This window comes from Hippocampus comes, unplaced genomic scaffold (genome assembly GCF_001891065.2).
Source record: "Hippocampus comes isolate QL1 unplaced genomic scaffold, H_comes_QL1_v1.1 scaffold610, whole genome shotgun sequence".
Lineage (NCBI taxonomy): Eukaryota > Metazoa > Chordata > Actinopteri > Syngnathiformes > Syngnathidae > Hippocampus > Hippocampus comes.
In genome coordinates, this window is record NW_017805377.1 from 194,848 (window position 1) to 214,237 (window position 19,390).

The 19,390-nt window shown below is 43.6% G+C and overlaps 1 protein-coding gene and 1 long non-coding RNA gene across 2 annotated transcripts in view; one reads left to right on the forward strand and one right to left on the reverse strand.

The window, feature by feature from the left end:
• pacrg (PARK2 co-regulated) overlaps window positions 1-19,390 on the reverse strand; it is a gene marked incomplete at its 5' end in the record, with an annotated part of 84,829 nt that overhangs the window by 32,751 nt on the left and 32,688 nt on the right. The gene's annotated exons all lie outside the window — the stretch shown is intronic.
• LOC109517141 (uncharacterized) lies at window positions 8,661-9,582 on the forward strand. Its single transcript, XR_002168493.1, has 2 exons — window positions 8,661-9,330; window positions 9,422-9,582. It is a non-coding gene; the product is annotated as an uncharacterized LOC109517141 (long non-coding RNA).

Sequence of the window (19,390 nt, forward strand, 5' to 3'; positions counted from 1 at the left end):
CACACACACACACACACACACACACACACACACACACACACACACACACACACACACACACACACACAAACGCACACGCGCGCGTGCACAGCAGCAATGTCAGCAGCCATCCAGCATCACACACACACATGCACACACACACGACTCATTATACGCCGCAGGAGAGAAGATGACAACAGTGGGCAGCATCAAAAAGAAAGGAAGCGAGTGAAAGGTGCGCCAGGGATTGACGACGGACACGAGGCAGTCGGCACACGGGTGGCAATGCCTCTTTGACGGTGTCAATATAAAAGTGAGCTTTAGTAGCTTAAATTATATTTGATTCAGCTCTTGAATTGGAGCTCATCAGATTGTTTCGGTGTATCCCATAGCACGGCTAGAAAGTGTATCAATGATGAACTCCGACACTTACTTTGAAAATCTTCTCATGCCACCAAATTCCACCAGTTGTACTTAGGAAAAAAAAAAAGAGACTGCAATTAACACAGAGTGACACAAATAACTTTGAACTGCTTCTTTTTATTTTTGTATGACGCAAACTGTGTCCTATTTCTGCCACTTCCTGCGACAAGAAAGCGCAAACAATCTAGGCTGGTTTGAAATCACCACCTGGTGAGAGGAGCACAGACAAATTTAGAACATACACCAACAAAATACATCGCCTAGGGTGGGAGTCAAACAGGAAAATTCCACCGTTTGACAAAGCGACGCTCGCATACGTTCAATCATGCGCGGCAATCATTGCGTGCTTATTTATGTATTTATTTTTTATTTTAACAACTTCACATAAGAAGGCTCTGGGTGATGGAGACTCGGTTTGTGGAGTTCTCCAGAGCTTCATCACATCTTTGTGTTGGCACGTGAGAATCATTTTCCTGTAACCTTCTGCCATAATGCACGGACAAAAACTCCACCATGGAGGTAAGGATGCACGTTACGATAAGAATTTAGTTGTAAATTGTCCGAATAAAAAAAGGATTATTTTCCAGCTAGGTGAAATTTTCGAAAACTAGTTTTTCAAACCTGAAATTGGCCATTCGGATGACCTCTTTCGTGTTTGAGTATTTAATTTAATGGGACGCACCTGCCGGTTGGCAGTGGCATGGTTCGGTGTGCTGGTGGTGGGCGGAGCCAGACATACTGCTCTCCGAATTGCGACAGATTGATAACGGCGGATTCTCGTTTGACCAAGGCCATAAACCGTAACCGTCCAATTCATGCTACCTCGCTAGTATGTTTTCTGCCACGCTACCGTTTACGTACCTGATGCGGTTATCACCACGCAAGTCTCATTGGAGTGACGTCGCAAGGTGAACTGAACCGAATTTGGTGGAGAGACAACCATTGCGACGAAGAGGGTACTGAAAAGAGGGATGCTTTCAATATTTTGGGATTCTGAGAATCATGATCTATTAGATGGAAAGGCCCCATTTACCGTTGTGGTATCTACCGTGATGCTATTTGTCTGAGCGAAGTCATGAGACAGAATTCGGGGTAGATGAAGGATGGTCCCGGAGACACGGACAGTTTTGCTTGGCTGACAAAATGAGGCGAGAGAGAGAGAGAGAGAGAGAGAGAGAGAGAGAGAGAGAGAGAGAGAGAGAGAGAGAGAGAGAGAGAGAGAGAGGGAGGAAGGTTGGAGGCAGCGTAAAAAGAAGGTGCGAGGGGGTCGGGGTGATGAACGCAGATGGCAGGCAGCGCAGTCGCGGCTCGCCAGAGGACACAATTTCCAGCACCTGTTGACTTTGATTGATCAGAGGCAAAGGAGGCTGGGTAATGGTGTGTGGTCAGACACTGAATGGAGTGATGGCATCGAGGAGATGGTTCCAAGCACAGAAAATGGAGTGTGCGAGGGAGCAAAGGGGGGATTTGGGGGTTGGCGAGTCTAATGAATACAGAGTGAAGCCAGAGAGGGAAGCAAAATACTTTTTTTTTTTTTTCCACATGGACGTTCCAAGGTAAAGCAACATCAGAGAGCTACAGTAACTGTGTGCCTTTCGTTCATTCAACGAAGAGGGGTCATGTCTGTGTACGCTTTCACAGTGATATAGCATCCCACAATCACAATATGGTAGGGCCTCGGTTTTTGTATGTCCTAGTTGGCATACGGTTCGGTATTTGATACCCGTATTTTCCGCATTATAAGGAACTTCGGAGTATAAGGCGCACCTTCAATGAATGGCCCATTTTAAAACTGTTTTCATATATGGGGCGCACTGCATTATAAAGTTGCATAGAGGCTACAATGGTGGCTGCGGTTAGATTATGCGTCCACTAGATGGAGCTACGCTAAAGGACGACAATACAGTTATTTATATAGCCCTTTCACAACCGCTGGAGCTGTAACCAAGCACTTTACAGAACATTCAAAATACTGCGACCAAGAATTCGTAATATTGAGCCATATATAAGGCGCATCGGATTATAAGGCACCACTGTTGGCTTTTGAGAACATTGAATGCTTTTAGGTGTGCCTTATAGTGCGGAAAATATGGTACTTTTTTGGTAGAAATTTCGTACCAATTTTCAAACATCCCCTTGTATTTATGTACAAACCCACCCCACCTGACTCGTCCAATTATTTCCCAGAACCGTTGCTCCAACACCATGTGCTCGTGATTCAGTCTGCCACTGTTTCTCGTGAAATTCACACATTACACCTTCATCCAAATTATTTCATAAATGGCATGAAAAGGGCAAAACACAGGCTCTCACAAATCAGGGCTTCAAAATAAAAGCATCACTGAAAGTGTGTTGAAATTGTGATTGTATAATGCTGTCCTTTCACATTGAAGACCTGACTTTTGAAAAGACGTGTCGCGCCGATGTGGCGCCGACGTTGCCCCAAATTGCCTGAGTGCTGCCGAGCAGACCGGGAGAGTTATTGTTGCTTTGAATTGGTGTAAAAGCTCGCTTAGACAAATACACCTTGCAATCTGTTGGCCCCCTTTTTTTTTTTTTTTTTTTTTTAAAACACGATAGCACAGAAAGTTAGATTGTTAAGAACATGTTTGAATTCAAGAAAGAAGTTGGAATAAAGTACAAAAATGGCTCCTTCATTCCTCTTCTGTGTCATTTTCTCTGTTAAGGTAAAGATGATGTTAAATGCTCATTGATTCGTAAATTATATTGATGATACACTGTTTTCTGTCTGTGAAATTTGCGTTATTCTCGATAAAATGTATTTATTGCTCATGTTTGTGTCTGAACGGATTAACTGGATTCACATTATTTCCGATTGGTTTTCTGAAGCTTCAATTTTCGTCAGACTTTGTCGAACGGAAAAATAACGAAAACCCAGGGTCCACTGGAAATAGATGACCTACTTTTGGTATATTGAACAGTACAGACAGGCATACGAATACAAAATGAGAACACTCTCAAGCAGCTACAGAAGGCTGAAAATCGAGAGGCACGACTCAATTAGGCCACGCCCCATTTAAAAAACACGCAGCAAAGGTGAATCGATCTTCAATGGCCAGTGTGAAACGGGATGATCAAATAAAACCCAACAAAGTGGGACCGACGCCATTCCGCCTCTGATACTGCCGCTGAGTGCGACAAATTTGCAGGTTGGCTTTAACCCCCCCCGCCCCGCCAATCGGGTATGAGGACCGCACAGAACACGGACAGAGGGAAATAGCAGGCTTTAATGGAGGGAATATGTATTTGTCAGCCGACAGAAGTGTTTTAGGACTCCATCTGTGGCCAAATGAGATCAGTCGCTGACTTTGCTGCCCTGAGGCTTACACACTGACTCTTCACACAACCCGCAGCACGTTTCATCTTCAGGATGGTTCCATGTCGAGGGCATGCAGGTGGAAGCAAGCAAAGTCATATGATCAGGACCGCTGTCCCATCAAATGACTCCGCTCGTCATTTCCACTCATCTCTCCTCCCAATCTCCTACGACCCGTCCTAGCGGGATCCACCGAGGAATCTCCTCACGAAATCACACACTAAATCATCTCCCCAGTGAGCCGACACGTTGGAAAAAAAAACAAACACTTCTTACTGTTTGGAGGTTAGAATGGTAGGGTGGGGAGACTTTCATTTCCGATGGGTGGGCGCACATCTGCGCTTTGAAAGAAAGCCTCACGAGGAAATCAGCATTCCTTTCGCTTTTGTTTTTCAATGATTGCGATCCAAAGCGGATATATACAGAGTGCGTAATAACATTTAGTAATCAGATAGTACGACATAAGAGTTTTGACATTGTATTAGCATTTTTTAGGATTGTTTTAGCGACTGGCATCTATGGTAGATTATGACATTCGCTGGGTTGGTCATTGAAAGACCAGGATGTGCCTGGAGAGAATTGGAGTCGGCAGTGAAAACTGGAGTTTCTGGAGAAGAACAGACTCACCAACAGAAGAGTGAATAAAAAAAAAAAACAGACTCCATGCTGAAAATTGGAGTAAGCAGATAAAACCAGAGTATTCCAAGGAAACCAAAGTACAGAGATAAAACCAGAGTAGGGGAGGTACATGCAGAAAATCCGGGAGGAAACCTCCTTAAAAATATCGGAGGAAATGCATGAAACCGGGGAACCCAGAGAACGTGATGTCCAGGTACATGGAGAAAACCAGAGAAGCCAGGAAACGTGGAGGAGTCGAAGAAATCAGACTCCCCGAAGGAAACTAGAATGTATGGATCAAATCCGAGTCCACGCAGAAAACCGGAGTACCTTGGAGAAAACGACATGAAGAAAATTAGAGGAAATGGAGAAAACTGGAGAACGTGGAGAAAGTTGATCTACAGGAGGTGCAGGGAGCAAAACAGAAACCAAAGGGGAAAACCCCGGGGAAACCAGAATACCCGAAGAAAACCGATTTGCTGCGATAAAACAAACAAAATCAAAAGAAATGGAGAAAACCAGAGTAAACGGAGGAAACTGAAGTACCTGCGGAGTACAAACAAATGACAAAATAGGCCATTCATTGACGGTGCGCCTCATAGTCCAGTGCGCCTTCTAGTGCGAAAATACGGTATTTAAAGAGCTTTCAAGATTACGTAAGGTGTGTGTGTTGCGCCCAAGAAGAGAGACATCAGATGTATTATTGAACTCTCCAAAGCTATCCCTCCCCCTCACTTTCCTATGCTTTCAGTGCAATCAACCCTGGACTTGAGAGAGCGATAGCGCACTCGTTTTCTTCCTCTCCTCATGGAAACTTTCCTCTTGATCTATGTTTTATGTCTACGCCGGGGTGCGCGAGGCCACGTTTCTGTACAAGATGGATAAAGTAACAAAAATCATCCCGGCCGGAGGACGACGGAACGGTGACTTAATCGTTGGTGTCGCGTTGTCTATTCTTCAACACGCCTCATTTAGGGCCGTCGCTCTTCCCTCGCCGCCGACGATCCTTCTTGCTGCAAATGGAGTGTGATGACACTTTGGCGACCTCACACAAATGATCGTCAACTGAATCCCACCCCGCGTTACATGAAAAACTTCACCTCGTTAAAAGTGTGCAGTTTAAACCTGAACAAAGTGTTTCGTCTGGGGAACGAGCGCGTTGGAGATAGAAGGAAATTTGTCAGAGAGCCCGGAGTTGGAGTTTTTCCAAGAGAGGGGAAAAATAGTAAGAGCAGAGGGAATTGTAGTTGTCATCGTTTAAATAATTCGGCATTTCGGAATCGCAATGAAATCATTGGAATCTGGGCTGATTTCCAAATTTTATTCATCGGCCATGAAGAATAAATTAAATTGTCGGTGCTGTCATCCATCCATCCATCCAAACATTAAATTTTCCGATCCGCTTATCCTAACAAATGGTCGCGGGGGGTGCTGGAGCCTATCCCAGCCGTCTTCGGACAGTAGGCGGGGGACCATGCATGTTTTTGGAATGTGGGAGGAAACCGGAGTACCCGGAGAAAACCCACGCAGGCTGTTGTGTGACTTCGATGAGGGGTGCTTTTGTTTTATGAAAAGGTGCCATCTATCCATCCGGGCAAGGATGACTGTGGCGGAGCAACATCCGGCCGATTTCAAGGAAAAGATAAGATAAGATCAGAAAACCTTTATTTATCTCACAATGGAGAAATTCCCAAGCTAGCCATCATCCAACAGATTCAGGGTGTCCCCCGCCTACTGCCCTGGGATCGGCTCCAGCACCCCCCGCGACCCTTGTGAGGGTAAAGCGGATCAGAAAATGGGTGGATGGATGGATGAATAGATGGATGGATGGATGAAGGTTCTCATCTTTTTAATGCATAATTATCTCTAAATGAGAAGAGTCTAAGCAGAGAGGTTGATGAGTCATTTGATCGGAACATCATTTATATCAATATAAGAATAAATAAATACATAAATAAATAAAAAAGCACTGCCGCAGCTCCACCTCATCTCATGATGAATGCTTTATTGGTTGCCGTCCAATCCTGCTTGAATATTCATTACCCGTGTACTGTACTGTACACACGGATTTTACGCTTCCGTGGCTTTCAGCGCCTGTTGAAAATCATTTTGATTTAAGAGAAGCGGTATAATTACACTCGCAGAAAGAAAGTGTCATATTTATGGAAAGTTATGCGCCAGATGTTTCGACAGGAAGGAGTCTAAATGGTGAGCTGGTGGTTATGCTAATGACCATTTCAAGCGACACGGCACGGCCTTTGACTTCACTTATCTTGGATGGAATATGCTAAATGGAGATAATGGGCTACAAAATCATCAAGGTTAGGGTAAAAAAAAAAAAAGGATCATAATCCCTCAAAAGCCACATAACTGTTGCTGCTCGAGCCACCAAATGGAACACCAGGACAAGACCGAAATTCCGTGTCATTTTATCACTTGCTCGGGACTTGCTTGACAGTTGTGACTTATGCAACAGGCTTACTCAAATTTATTTAAGCTATTTTCTTTCACGATTGTCTACAAAAAAAACAAAACAAAAAAAAAAACATCCAAAATTTCAACGAATTACGCTGAACGCAAGAAGAAGCAGAGGTGCAGAAAACTCCCCAGACAGAGTTTAAGCGTTCATAATATTTGTTCTCAAGCTCATTTTCAACACTTTGAACTAATGTTAAAAACGTACAAATATCAGATGCGGGGGACAGCCCAAGAGTAAAGCAACCTGCCTCCAATGTGGCCTGCGATGACCACCGCAGGTTTCAATGTACGCAACTGCCGCTGGCTAGCTAAACAACAACAAAAAAATGCACACAAGAAACACACACCTTGGCAAAAACAACAAAAACCAACCTCCCGCAACAATCGTGCCAAAAACCAAAATCATTTGAGAATTGTTCCTGCTCGAGCGCAGAATAGAAACGCCCGAGGATGTGAAGGCCCGACTTGGATGTCGTTCTATCAGCTGCTTCTCCGCCAGAGACAAAAAGTTGAAAAGAGCAACATGTCCAGACTACAGCTGAGAAATTAGCAGCCGAAAATGAATCTTGCTCCCCATGTCTCAGGTCTCGATCTCTGCCTCTCAGCTAATGTGTCAGGTATCACCAATGGAGACAGGTAATGCATCAGATCCTCAGCCTTCAACGACACGGCCCGCGGGACTCGCCGTGTGACGCCTCCCGCCGTGTTTCGGGCCTGATGATGGCCGATGGAACAGAGTCACATCTCCAATTAAATACGGCGGTACCTTGACTTACGAATCTAAATTATTCCGTTAACAAACTTGTAACTCCCTTTACTCCTATATGAAGTCAAATTTCCTGATTAATCCGATCCCGCTGCTTTCCTCGTTATTTTAGGAGCGATCAAAATAGCTGAAGCTAGCGAGGCTAATCAGCTAGTCTGATCCACCAACCATCTTAATTTTGTACTCTCTGACCGACGCGGGCATATGAAGACAGTGTTGTCTTGATAGCCGGAGATTTCGCCACTCCGTAAATTATTTCAGCGCAACGGATTATTGAAAGAATTGAAAGTTTTCTGAAATCGGTCGAGAGGAAAACGAGATTCCACCCAAAAATGCGATGAGCTATTCACTAATTTCAAACTTAAAACTGAGTTTGACTCTTTGCCCCTTTCAATTATGCGTCACTATAATTTTTGAATACAGCATCTGAAGCTCAACCAATCAACCAAGCGAAGGCTCGTTAAGTGGAAAAAGCTCATAAACTGGGGAGCTGGCGTACTTGTAAGCCAAGGTACCACTGCAGAAGCAAGTGGACGGGAGCCAGTCAGTCGTAAGTCACGAAACGCGCCTGCGAGATAATCAACGGCCGAAATCAATTTGTTCAACGTCTAAGAGGAGTGGGCGGACTACAGAGAAGAAACGTGCGGGGCGGGCGGCGAGCGTCCATATCTCAGCCAAACACACGACAACAAGCGGAGAGCCTGCTGGAGTTTGCAAAGAGAGATGGCCGCGAGGGCCGGGACACACGCGTTGCACAGCGCTTCATCCTCTCTCTGCCAGACACTTTTTGGAATTACTTTGGACTTTGAGGAAGGGGGTGGGGGGTGTCAATATTTACTCTGTGTATTTTACATGGTAAACAGGATGAAAATTCAGAAGTGAGAGAGTATCCGCACAGTCTGATTGATGTGTGGGTCGATATTAGAGTAAATTGCAGTTTGCACAAAGGCTGAATAACAATTTCTGCTTCCTTGCATTGGTGCCAATTGTCATCGTGTTCACTAAAAAAAAAAAAAAAAAATGTCACAGGAAACGAGGAAATTGAAGGCACTCCTGGAAAAATATTTTCTTATTTCCAATTGAAAAATAAGAAAAATGTATGAATGGGTTTCCATGATGTGAACTGAATTTGTTGAATTTGCTAAGTTTCCAAAACATAGAAAAAAAAAATACAGATGAACCTCAGTTGAACAGATTCTAAACAACGGATCCTGGATTCAGCTTTAAAGAGTATCTGTTGAAGTCTGTGACTTCTAAAATTCAGCACAATGAGTGCACTTCACCACAGGGCAGCCAACAGCACTATGTTGTCATCATCGGACGGACTGGTTTGCGGCTTGCGCTACTCTCTCATAAATAAACAGACTCAGAGTAGACTAGAGCAGGCTAAAACACACATCAATGTATGGACTATGTTGGTAGTCGCGATGTTATATCAAAGGAAATGCACGGCTGTACGTGGTGGGTTATGCTAGCAAGGATTCATGAACTTTAGCTTAGCATCAACATTAAGCATGTAGCTCAAGGGAGCATGTCTTGTTCATAGCTCCGTTTTTTTTATTTTTTAACACAAAGGAACTAATCGTGTACACTCTTTCCAACATGCTATTTTTAGGACAGTGCATCGATGTTTTTTCTAAAGCTCTTATCTATGACATCTAATCACAACTGAAGTGAAAAAAAAAAAACCAAGCGCTAATTAAGGTGACCAGCTCCAACCAACAAAAAGGTACGTTTGGATCAATGTTCAAATTTTTCAGTTTGAAGCTTTTTAAAAATATTTCTTGACAATAATTTTGCTCTGTATTGGGTGGGTTTAGGACACAAAACAAGTCATTGGATGTAATGGACAATCGGCTCGAATGGACGACCACCGACCCCAATTACTTCATTAAATTGAGGTTCCAATGTACCGTCAACGAATTCAAAATCGTCTTCTTTGCAGCCGCGGACACCCCCGAATAAAATTACGATTACAATACTTCTGTATTGGTCAATACTTTATTCCTCGCGTCGTGGCATACTGTATTTAATTTCATATTAATAAATGTAGTTAGGGAAGTCAACACAATCCTCATTGCGTGGTTGCAATGTCCTGTGTCTTCACTTTCTACTTCAATATCACATGGTAAGAAATGAGTGGCAGCAAAACGCTGGCTAAACAGATTCGTAAGTATCCTGTTTCCCACTTTGACAAATTAATTTCCGTACAAATGAAATGAAGGAACTCTCCCCAGAGAATTCGCCAGGAAATTAAAAATGTGTTTTTTTTTTTGTTGTTGTTGCTGTTGTTGTTTAATGAAATAAAAGAACAACACAACAAAGATAAATTGAATCAAAACCAAATAAAACACATAATTAGCATTTGAGCAACGCGGAGAAAGGATGGGCTAAGAGAGCTTTTTTTTTTTTTAAACTGCAGGCAAAGTCAATAAGAGAAGGCCATGGTCGGAAGAGTCAACATCATTTCGTCTGACAAAAACAGATGGATAAAGACGGAATGAGCGTGAGTGGCGGGCGGAGGCGTGAGACGATAGCATCCCCGTGACATTTACAGCGGGCCATCAGTCTCGGCGCACGCTTCTTTTGAAAAGTTCACACGGCGGCCGCACATGACGCCCAGGACATTTGCTTTGCCGTGTGAATGAACGCGCAGCACCCTCGCATCCATTGGCACACAATGGCATGCGGCTCGGGCAGCTGAACAAAGTCAAAGTCGGACGTTACGGGATCGGCTGACAAGACGGTCATTCACGCAAAACACTCTCTTTTGAGTTGTTTTTGTGCTCTTTCAAAGATGCTGCCAAATCCTTCTTCAAATAGGAATTGAGGTCAAGAAAGTAAATGTAGAAGGGGTTGATTTTGGCTGAGAGACGAGCTTTGGGAGACGTTAATTTTAGCCTGGGTTGTTCATGGAATTTAAGAGTCTTCTCCACATGGACTCCCTGCGTTTTTTTTTTTTTCTGACTCAAATCATTTGTCATTTACTTTTAAGATTGTTGGAAGATAACTTGGATGATTATACATACTGCTACGGGGCAATGGGCTTACGTTACCATGACGACCAGAAGAGGCGCGATAACTGCATTGGCTTTTACATGTCCGGGGTGAAAAACCCAATAAAGACAAAGCACATATTTTGGCATCCAACATTCACATGCAATTTCTACGGACATCCATTTTTATCACACTAAAAAAAGTTGTTGTTTTTTTAATGAGAACGGAGACCTACTATGCTCTTGTCCTTCAACGTTGGTCATTCCGATGGCCTTTGGAGAGCTGAGTACTTCTTGTTGTGAAAAGTTTGAGACAGAGTTTTTTACGCATCATTCTCCGAGGCCCAGGGCGACGTTTATGACAAATGATTAGGCGAGCTCTTGACCACAGGTAAATCAGACGCGCTGATTGGATTCGATTGCTGCAAGGCTGTAGTGTAAACAACAGTGATTGCACGTTATTAGGAATGTAATGTCCAGGATTAAAATGCGTGTGTGTGTGTGTGTGTGTGTGTGTGTTTGCAAACACGACAAAATCAACTTGTCGCCAAGGTTAATGAAGTGCTGATCGACTGATTAGGTCAATGTAATATAGATTTGCAAATAACAAAACAAATCAATACATTCATCCCGTGACTCTTGTTGTCAGACTGTCTACATACGCTGAAGAGTACTCGTTAACTAATTACTGCATTGTTACATACTGTACAACGCTGCTGACTATTCTTGCTGCTTTCGGGACCATTCTCCCTCTCTCTCTTTTATGAGTGGATTCTTGTGCGACAGTGACTGAAGCTCACGTAATTAAAATGAGAAGGTATAAGTGAGGCAAAAAAAAAAAAAAAAAGAAAAAAAAGTGTCTTTCATTTTTCTCCACGCCTGTCAGTTTGAGAGTCTCTGCTGTTGCCGGATGACATCGAGGACGTCAACACCTTGTCAGGTGTGTACCATTCAACTCTTTGGTTCCGCTCGGTTGCCTCGCACGAGCACGCAAACACACACGCGGGCGCATGTACACATACATGCACGCAAACATCAGGCCTCCGTTTTGTTTCTGTTCCCTTTGACCACATTTTCTTTCTACAAATGACTGATTTGTATTGATGGCATTTTTATGGCCCTGTGCAAATAAGTACAAGTCACCAGAAAATGAAAAATGCCAATGAACAACTGGCACAGCCTAATTTCCATTGAGCTTTTTGCGACTTGACAAAATCCATCCATCCATCCATCCATCCATTTTCTGATCCGCTTTATCCTCAGAAGGGTCGCGGGGGGTGCTGGAGCCTATCCCAGCCGTCTTCGGGCAGTAGGCGGGGGACACCCTGAACCGGTTGCCAGCCAATCGCAGGGTACCCAGAGACGAACAACCAACCGCGCTCACACTCACACCAAGGGACAGGTTGCCTAACCACTGGACCACCGGGCTGCCCTTTACAAAATCCATCATGAGCTATTTTATAATTTACAATGAAATGCATGAGCCAGGTGGTTAAAAAAAAAAAAAAATCAACTCCGATCACAGCAACGTCTTCTGTTGCTGAGTTACAACACTCACCTCACCGCCCGACAATCCCTGATGTGGTCATTTCATTAGCAACTTGACTACTGTGTGTGTGTGTGTGTGTGTGTGTGTGTGTGTGTGTGTGTGTGTGTGTGTGTGTGTGTGTGTGTGTGTGTGTGTGTATTTTTTTTTCTTCATATAATTGGGGTTGAAACCTTGAGCACTGCAATGGGGGGCAGGGGGGGGGCGCTTTCCGCAACAATCGCTTATCCCCGAATGACAGCCTGCTATGCTTGTCGACTGCAAGTTGTGCTGCTGCAATCAAACTAATCACCACTCGCTTGCATGAGAATAAAAGCAACCCCCTCACAAAAAAAAAAAAAAAAAAAAAAAAAAAACCCTCTTTTCGTCACTATCTCGCACATCAAAGACACTTTCTTTGTTGGAGAGATGCACGCTTTGAGATGTTCTGCTTATTTTATTCCCAAATTGAAGGTTTGTTCAGAATTCGCCTTATCTTGACTTCATTTTAATCTTTTTCTTTTTTTTTTCATGTCGCTTTCACGCTTTTCAATCTTAATGATGCCTTACAGTTTCTGCGGTGCCGTGATAAGATGCATGTGCACGAACCAGATTAGAATGTCAATAGCTTTAAAAAAAAAAAAAAGCGCCTAAAAGCAAGCAGTAAATAATGGGTTTGTTCTATCTCAAAAATGAAATATTAAGACATGACCAAAGTTTCATGCATTAAATGAGAGGCTGTGCTGCATCAGGCAATTTCAAAGAATCAAGGCAGGTAAAAGTATTTAAAAATACCGTATATTTTGATTCATATAATATTTGAAGTTGCTTGAACAGCTGTGTTTTTATTAAGATGCAGTCAAAGTATTCTCGATCTGTACTTTACAGTAATTTTTGATTCATTTATTTTTTTGTCCAATCATATTACAGGTTCTATTTGTTGTCATATAAATTAGATTTTTTTTCCCCCTTCACAGTCCAGATGGCTGGCGTCGGACAAATACCATAGAAATTAGTGTTTTGTATACACACACATAAAACCCAACTGTTTGATTGCAACTGATGTGGCAGCTAAGCAGTTCTGCCGCGTCACAACTGTAAAATACTGTTCAATTTCAAGTGGAGATGTCCCATTTTTTTAATCAACACCTAATTGATCATCATTAATCGTTTGCAGTCATTGTTTAACTTCGAATTGTACAAATCCTCTCATTTCAGCCTCTCACCAGGAAATGTTTATTTTTAACAGGGGGAGGCTGGAACTAATTAATGGCATCTCCATTCATTTCAATGAGGAAAGATGACTTGAGACACGACTGTATGTGTATTTCTGGTGACTACCTCACCCTAAAGTCTGTGGGCATACTGTACGCAGTCAAACACTCCAGAGGCCAATCAGTGAAGGAAGGCAGGCAGATGAGATGCTGCACCCGCCAATCGATTCCTCTGCTGTTTTTCAAACAACCAGGGAGGGATGAGAAGGAGAAGGAGGAAGCAAATGTGGCGGCCGGGAGTGGAGTGAAAAATGACAAACGCTGACCGGAATCCAATTAAGTGTCACGACACACACAAACGTACACAAAGCTTCCAAGCAAACATCACATACAAAAAGCTCGTTAAGAATTCGCAGGGGCATGACAGTACACTGCATGGCTGCGCAATTCCAGAATTGTACACAAGGAATGCACGAGTACAAAGTGGGCATGAGCATACGTGTGGCATAATGATCGATGTCCACAATGGTGCAAAGCTTCTGGGAGGCTCTGCCTGTCCAGACACTAAATGATGCCCAAGACGGTTGCCGCCAATCGGGTCCTAATGTTTGAGTGTGTGCCAGGGCAGCACACACTTCACAGACCAGTCACACATTTTTCCCACGGGATGTTTGAAAACACTTTTTTTCCCGTAAATGTGATTATTTTGGAGGTCATACATTATTCTATTGCATTATTTTTCTGGCCATCCTGATGCATGCATTAAACCACAAAGAGCCCATTGATTCTCATGCTGGTGAGTGACTGTGGCTTAATGCTTTGCTCAAGGGTACCTTCGGGAAGCTAACGCGACGGCCGTTGGAATGAAGCAGAGTAGAGTCGAGAGTGAGAGTATTCACTGGGATTAGAGGGGATGCTTCATGTTGACACAGAGCAAAGTGCCATGCTCACATCGCCGGGGAGGAAGGCAGGGAGGGAGGAAACACCAAATGGTGGAGAATAACAGAGGTGCGGGGGTGGGGTCACCACTCAGCACAAAGTCCAGGACCCACCGTGCAATGCGACAAGTACAAGAAATTAAAAAAAAAGGCGTCGAAACCAGGTCAAAAATTTCTTGGGCCGCTTTCTCATTTAATCCGAGCCAGGATGCAAACAAATGAAGGCGTGTGCATGTGCGTGCACGCGTGTGGCTGAAGGATTGGTTGCAAAGGAGATTGTGATACATCAGGACCTTCATTTGAGCCTCACAAGTCAGCAACGACGACGAATTGCCTCCGCCAAGGACAGTGACACCTTGACTTTCAAGTTTTACGTTCTTTCGTAACACAGCTCGAAATGGAATTTACTCGCATACCAAATCCATTTCTCCAATGAAATGAATTGAAATGGCATTGCCCCATTCCAGCATTTTTTATAAAAGAAAAATATCTGTACTGTATACAAACGTTGTAAAACGCCATCATAGAGATTCTGAATAAACAAACTTGTTTTATCAAGTCTGCATGGTGGAATAAGACAGAAATCACAACAACGGTAGGCGCATTACGCTATCGTGAAGATGTCTACTCTTTTTCTATATTCCTGACAACTTACTTTCAACCGTAACATGGTTTCTAGTTGACATTCGTTTAAAGCTTGTCAGCCAAGAATTTACACCTTCTTGGATCTCGACACTGTTGTCATAGAATCGCAGCTAGCTCCCGAGCTGCTAGCGGCTAGCAGCTAGAGGGCCTTGGAGCTACCAGCACAACACCGGCAAAATCAACCATTCAGGAGCGACTAAGAATAATTGCTATAATTGCTGATAATCAATTAGACATCTGGCAATTGGGCTCGCTTTGATCAAAAGTTGGGGGAGTCCTCATATTTGACACCATGAACAGCACGAGGGTACCCTGCTTAAGCTAGTTTTCGGCGATCTTAAAGTGATTATAACGGATTTTGTGAACAGCTTTGAGTTAAATATTGTTGAAATTCTGTCTTGTTTTACTGCTTCCTCCACAATTGTTCCACTTTGTTTGTTTTTAACTTTCCTTGACGTGGTTTGCTTTCTCTTTCATTTGAACCCCACCCCCAAATCCCCTTTGATCTCTGGTGGGCCCATGCACCCAAGACCTGTTCCTTTTTATGTGGCGAAGGCCCAAAAGACGTCCCGTCATAATTAGCGTGGAATTCTAAATGAGCTAATCAGGTCAAAAAGCAGCTTCGTCCTTCAGGACCCTTAGCGAGCTGGAAATTAGCCATGCGCGCTAGCAGACATAACGCAGACGCTCCCGAATGCGGCACACGCCGGAGCACTTTACCGAGCCGCCTTCAAGAGCAAACACGTACAAATAGGATTAACCCACTTTGTATCAGACAGTTAGGAGGGGAAAGAAAATTATTCATGTGAGTGACAAAGAAGGAAACAGAAGTGATGTGTAAGGATGTCAGGGTGATGAATGAGCAAGTTGCTGGAGGGAGGAAAGGGAAAGAAGTAAACAAACGAGTAAGCAAATAAGGCAGTTCAGTTCGGTTTGTCAGGGTAAAGTTCCCAATGGAAGATCGAGATCCAAAACTAAAGCCGACCATCCACAGGAAAGCTGATGCAGCCAATAAAAATATCCAAGCAAGCGTGGTGATGCAATAATCCAAACAGGAGGAATGCGCGTTAAAACATGGAACTGCTCATGCAACAAAAATAAACTGCTGGTAAATATCCTGAGAAATCTTGAGAGGACTTCAATTGAAGAGCTCGTCGGGCGGGGGTTTAGAAATCAACCAATTTCTTTGAATAACGACACATATCACGAAAGGCTAATTCTATCACATGACACCAAGTTGTCGCCTTTTTAAAAAGTTAAAAACTGCACCGAAGTCAGTGGTTTATTTCTTCCGTAGCAACGCTCACGGTAGAAAGATAATTAGGTCATGTGTCTTTATGGAAGAGATATTTGAAGAGATATTTGCATATCAACTCCGGAGCGAATTCGATTTGTTCATTGATAAGCTCACAATAGTTCGTAAAGCAGCTTAATTGTTTCCGCGATTGACTTTCCAAATGCAACTAAGATACTCGCTGTTGTTAATGAGCTTTTTCAGATGCAGGACTTTGGAGGAGCACACGTTGACTTAAATGCTTGGAGGCCCTAAAGGAAAATTTGTTTCCATTAAGGTTTATGCAAACATCCATACAAGCACAACGTACGGCCCATACAGAGCCTGCAGCTCCACGGCAGCCTTTCAAGTTGCCAATTGTGATTTACAAACACCTCAGGCGCCTTTCACTTGATTCTGGCTGCTACTACTCGGCCATCCTGGGTGGGTTGGAGCGCATGCCAGCTGACTTTGGACCCTGGACTGCTTTGTCAGTCAATTGCAGGGTACTGGAGAGATGAATGACCATGCACACTCACAACTGTGGAAAATTCTGAATCTTAAAGGGAACCAATGCAGGATGCACGTTTTTGGAATGTGGGAGGAAGCCCGTAGAATGGCTACAAACCGCCATACTAGAAGAGTTGCGTGGCTAATGTGCTAACCCCTCATCCCGACGTACCGACATCTCTGATATTGTTGTAATATCAATTTGGAACTTGAACAGCTGTCATCTCCCATTTTTATCAACCCCCATTGTAGAACGGCATTCCTGGTGACTGTGCTAAATGAATGTGGCCGGGTTCGTTTCATCTTTTGTGGCATGCGGCTGGGCGACATGCCGAATGGGATGTGTAATTTCTTTGCAAAACTTGGATTAAAATTACATAAATTTGAGAGAAAGCACCATCCACTAGGGCTGAGCCATTTATCAAATTGATCCTTCATTTCTTTTTTTTTTTTTGGGGGGGGGGCAGTCACATAGATTTTTTTTTTCATAAAATAAAAATAAAATAAAAAATAGTTTTCTCCATTGCAGCTTCCCGCAGCCTGCTGACCTGCTTCGTCTACACTGACGGCATATGGCGGCAAGCAGAGGAGCTTGTTTCCTCAGGAGACTTCATTTTGTCAGTCATTTTGAATTGGTCTGGGTTAGCAGCGTCAGACAATGAGTAACACACACACACGCACACACACCCACACACACACACACACACACACACGTGAGAAAAAAAAAAAAAAGAGTGCTGAAACCAAGCGTGGAGCACACAATGGAAAAACGTCCGCTAAGAAAATAGACATGAGCGGAATGTTTTCACATTGTTTTACACATGACAAAGGAGCCTGGTGGAAGGCAAATCACAGAGTCACCTGTTTCAACAGTGATTTATCTGCAGCAGCTGTTTTTATCGAGTGGGGGAGAAAAAAAAAATCGAATAAAATCGTAAATCTTTTTATTGTGGGCGGGCTTGTGGGAGGGGGTTGATTTTATTTTCGAGCACCCAACCCCACTGTACATATTGTCGGGTCTGTGTGTGTTCGGTGACGCATGACATTGGCGAATCTGCATGTTAGTGTCTGGGCGTGAGCTGTGGCTGATATCAGCTCCTGTTTAAGTGTGGCCATTGTGATTGTTTTTTTTTACTGTTCTTTTAGGGTCAATAAACAGCTGATAAGTGCATTGACAATGGTGTACTTCACCACATGTGAGGACATTACAGTAAGACGTTTTCTGCTCGTGATTACAGTGCATCATTTTTTGTTAACCTGAAATCTTACCATAATTTTCGGATGATTCAAAGGCGCATGAGTCACAAAAATTTACGACGCTAATCGGGCCAGTGTCTTCCTCTTCTTCTTGAGCAGGGATCAATGTGTGAACTTCAATACGTCACAGTGCACAAGATTTTGCATTTTCATTCGTGAAGGGCATCAAAATAATGGCCAGAGTCCCATTTTGTTCAGTTTAAATTTTTTTCCCCCAGTGATGAACGACGATATAGTGGGGGAACACTGTATCCCAGAATATTACGATTGACAGTATGTCAAGTAAAAGTTTAGTTTTTGTTTTGTTTGTTAGTTTTTGTCGTAACATCACAACATCCGACCTGACACCCAAAACATTAATCGTCAATGTTCGCTTTAGCATCAAAATGTCCGATTAATCCGTTTTTATGTTAACTGACGCCCAACTGACTGTCAGTTCATGTGTGACATGTTCAAAGCCAGGAATAAGCTCAATTTCACAAAATCACAGCTCCTGTCTGGACGCCTGCCTGTCGAGAAGATTTCAATCTTTAATGCGGCTAATGTCAGACACACAGGGCGAGAGAAAGAGAGAGAGCGCATCAGACACGATGGGGAGAAAAAAAAATCGACAGTGACTGGATTTCAGGCGGCAAGCATGAGAAGCGAGGCGGGAGAGGAGAAATGTCACGGCCAATCTTTAATGAAGGGCCTATAGTTAGATAAATTATTTAAAGGCTTTCATTTAGCCCCCCCCCGAAAAAAAATTGTGCTGCTGCGATGATGTGCGCACAGGCTGGGGAAAGGTCAACTGTGTGTTGGGAGCTCTTCATTAACCTCCTAGCAACTCCCGGTCTCAATTATTTCTGTCAAAGATCACCTAAAGGAGGGTTGTGGGCATGAGGCGATAGAGGGTTGCTGCTGTGGTTTGCGTTGATACGGCCGCTCAGGACAGAAGAGCTTGGGGGGGGGGAGACTTCGCTAACCTAATCTGGGCGCCCGACGGCGTTCCGGAGCAGGTGTTGTGTTTGGGAGACTCGAGTCAAGTCAAAATCCCTGGAGGTGAAGCAACTGCATGACTGAATCGGGCAGAGGGGAAGACGGTGGATGCCAAGGCCTGGGGGGTGCTCAGCACTTTGATCCTCTGAAATGTTTTCTGCCGCTATCAAGGCAAAGAGATGGAAGGAAGTTAGTCTCTCTAGTGACCATGGAAGCCACCCACTCCGGCCCCCCCTTCATAAATTGCATCTAACCCGTCTCTTTTCTTATCGCACACGGATGCATAGCTAGCTAGATTGATTGCTAGCTAGCTAGATAGATAGATAGATAGATAGATAGATAGATAGATAGATAGATAGATAGATAGATATTGCACACTGCTAAATAGATATATGAATAGATAGAGAGAGAGAGAGAGAGAGAGAGAGAGAGAGAGAGAGAGAGAGAGAGAGA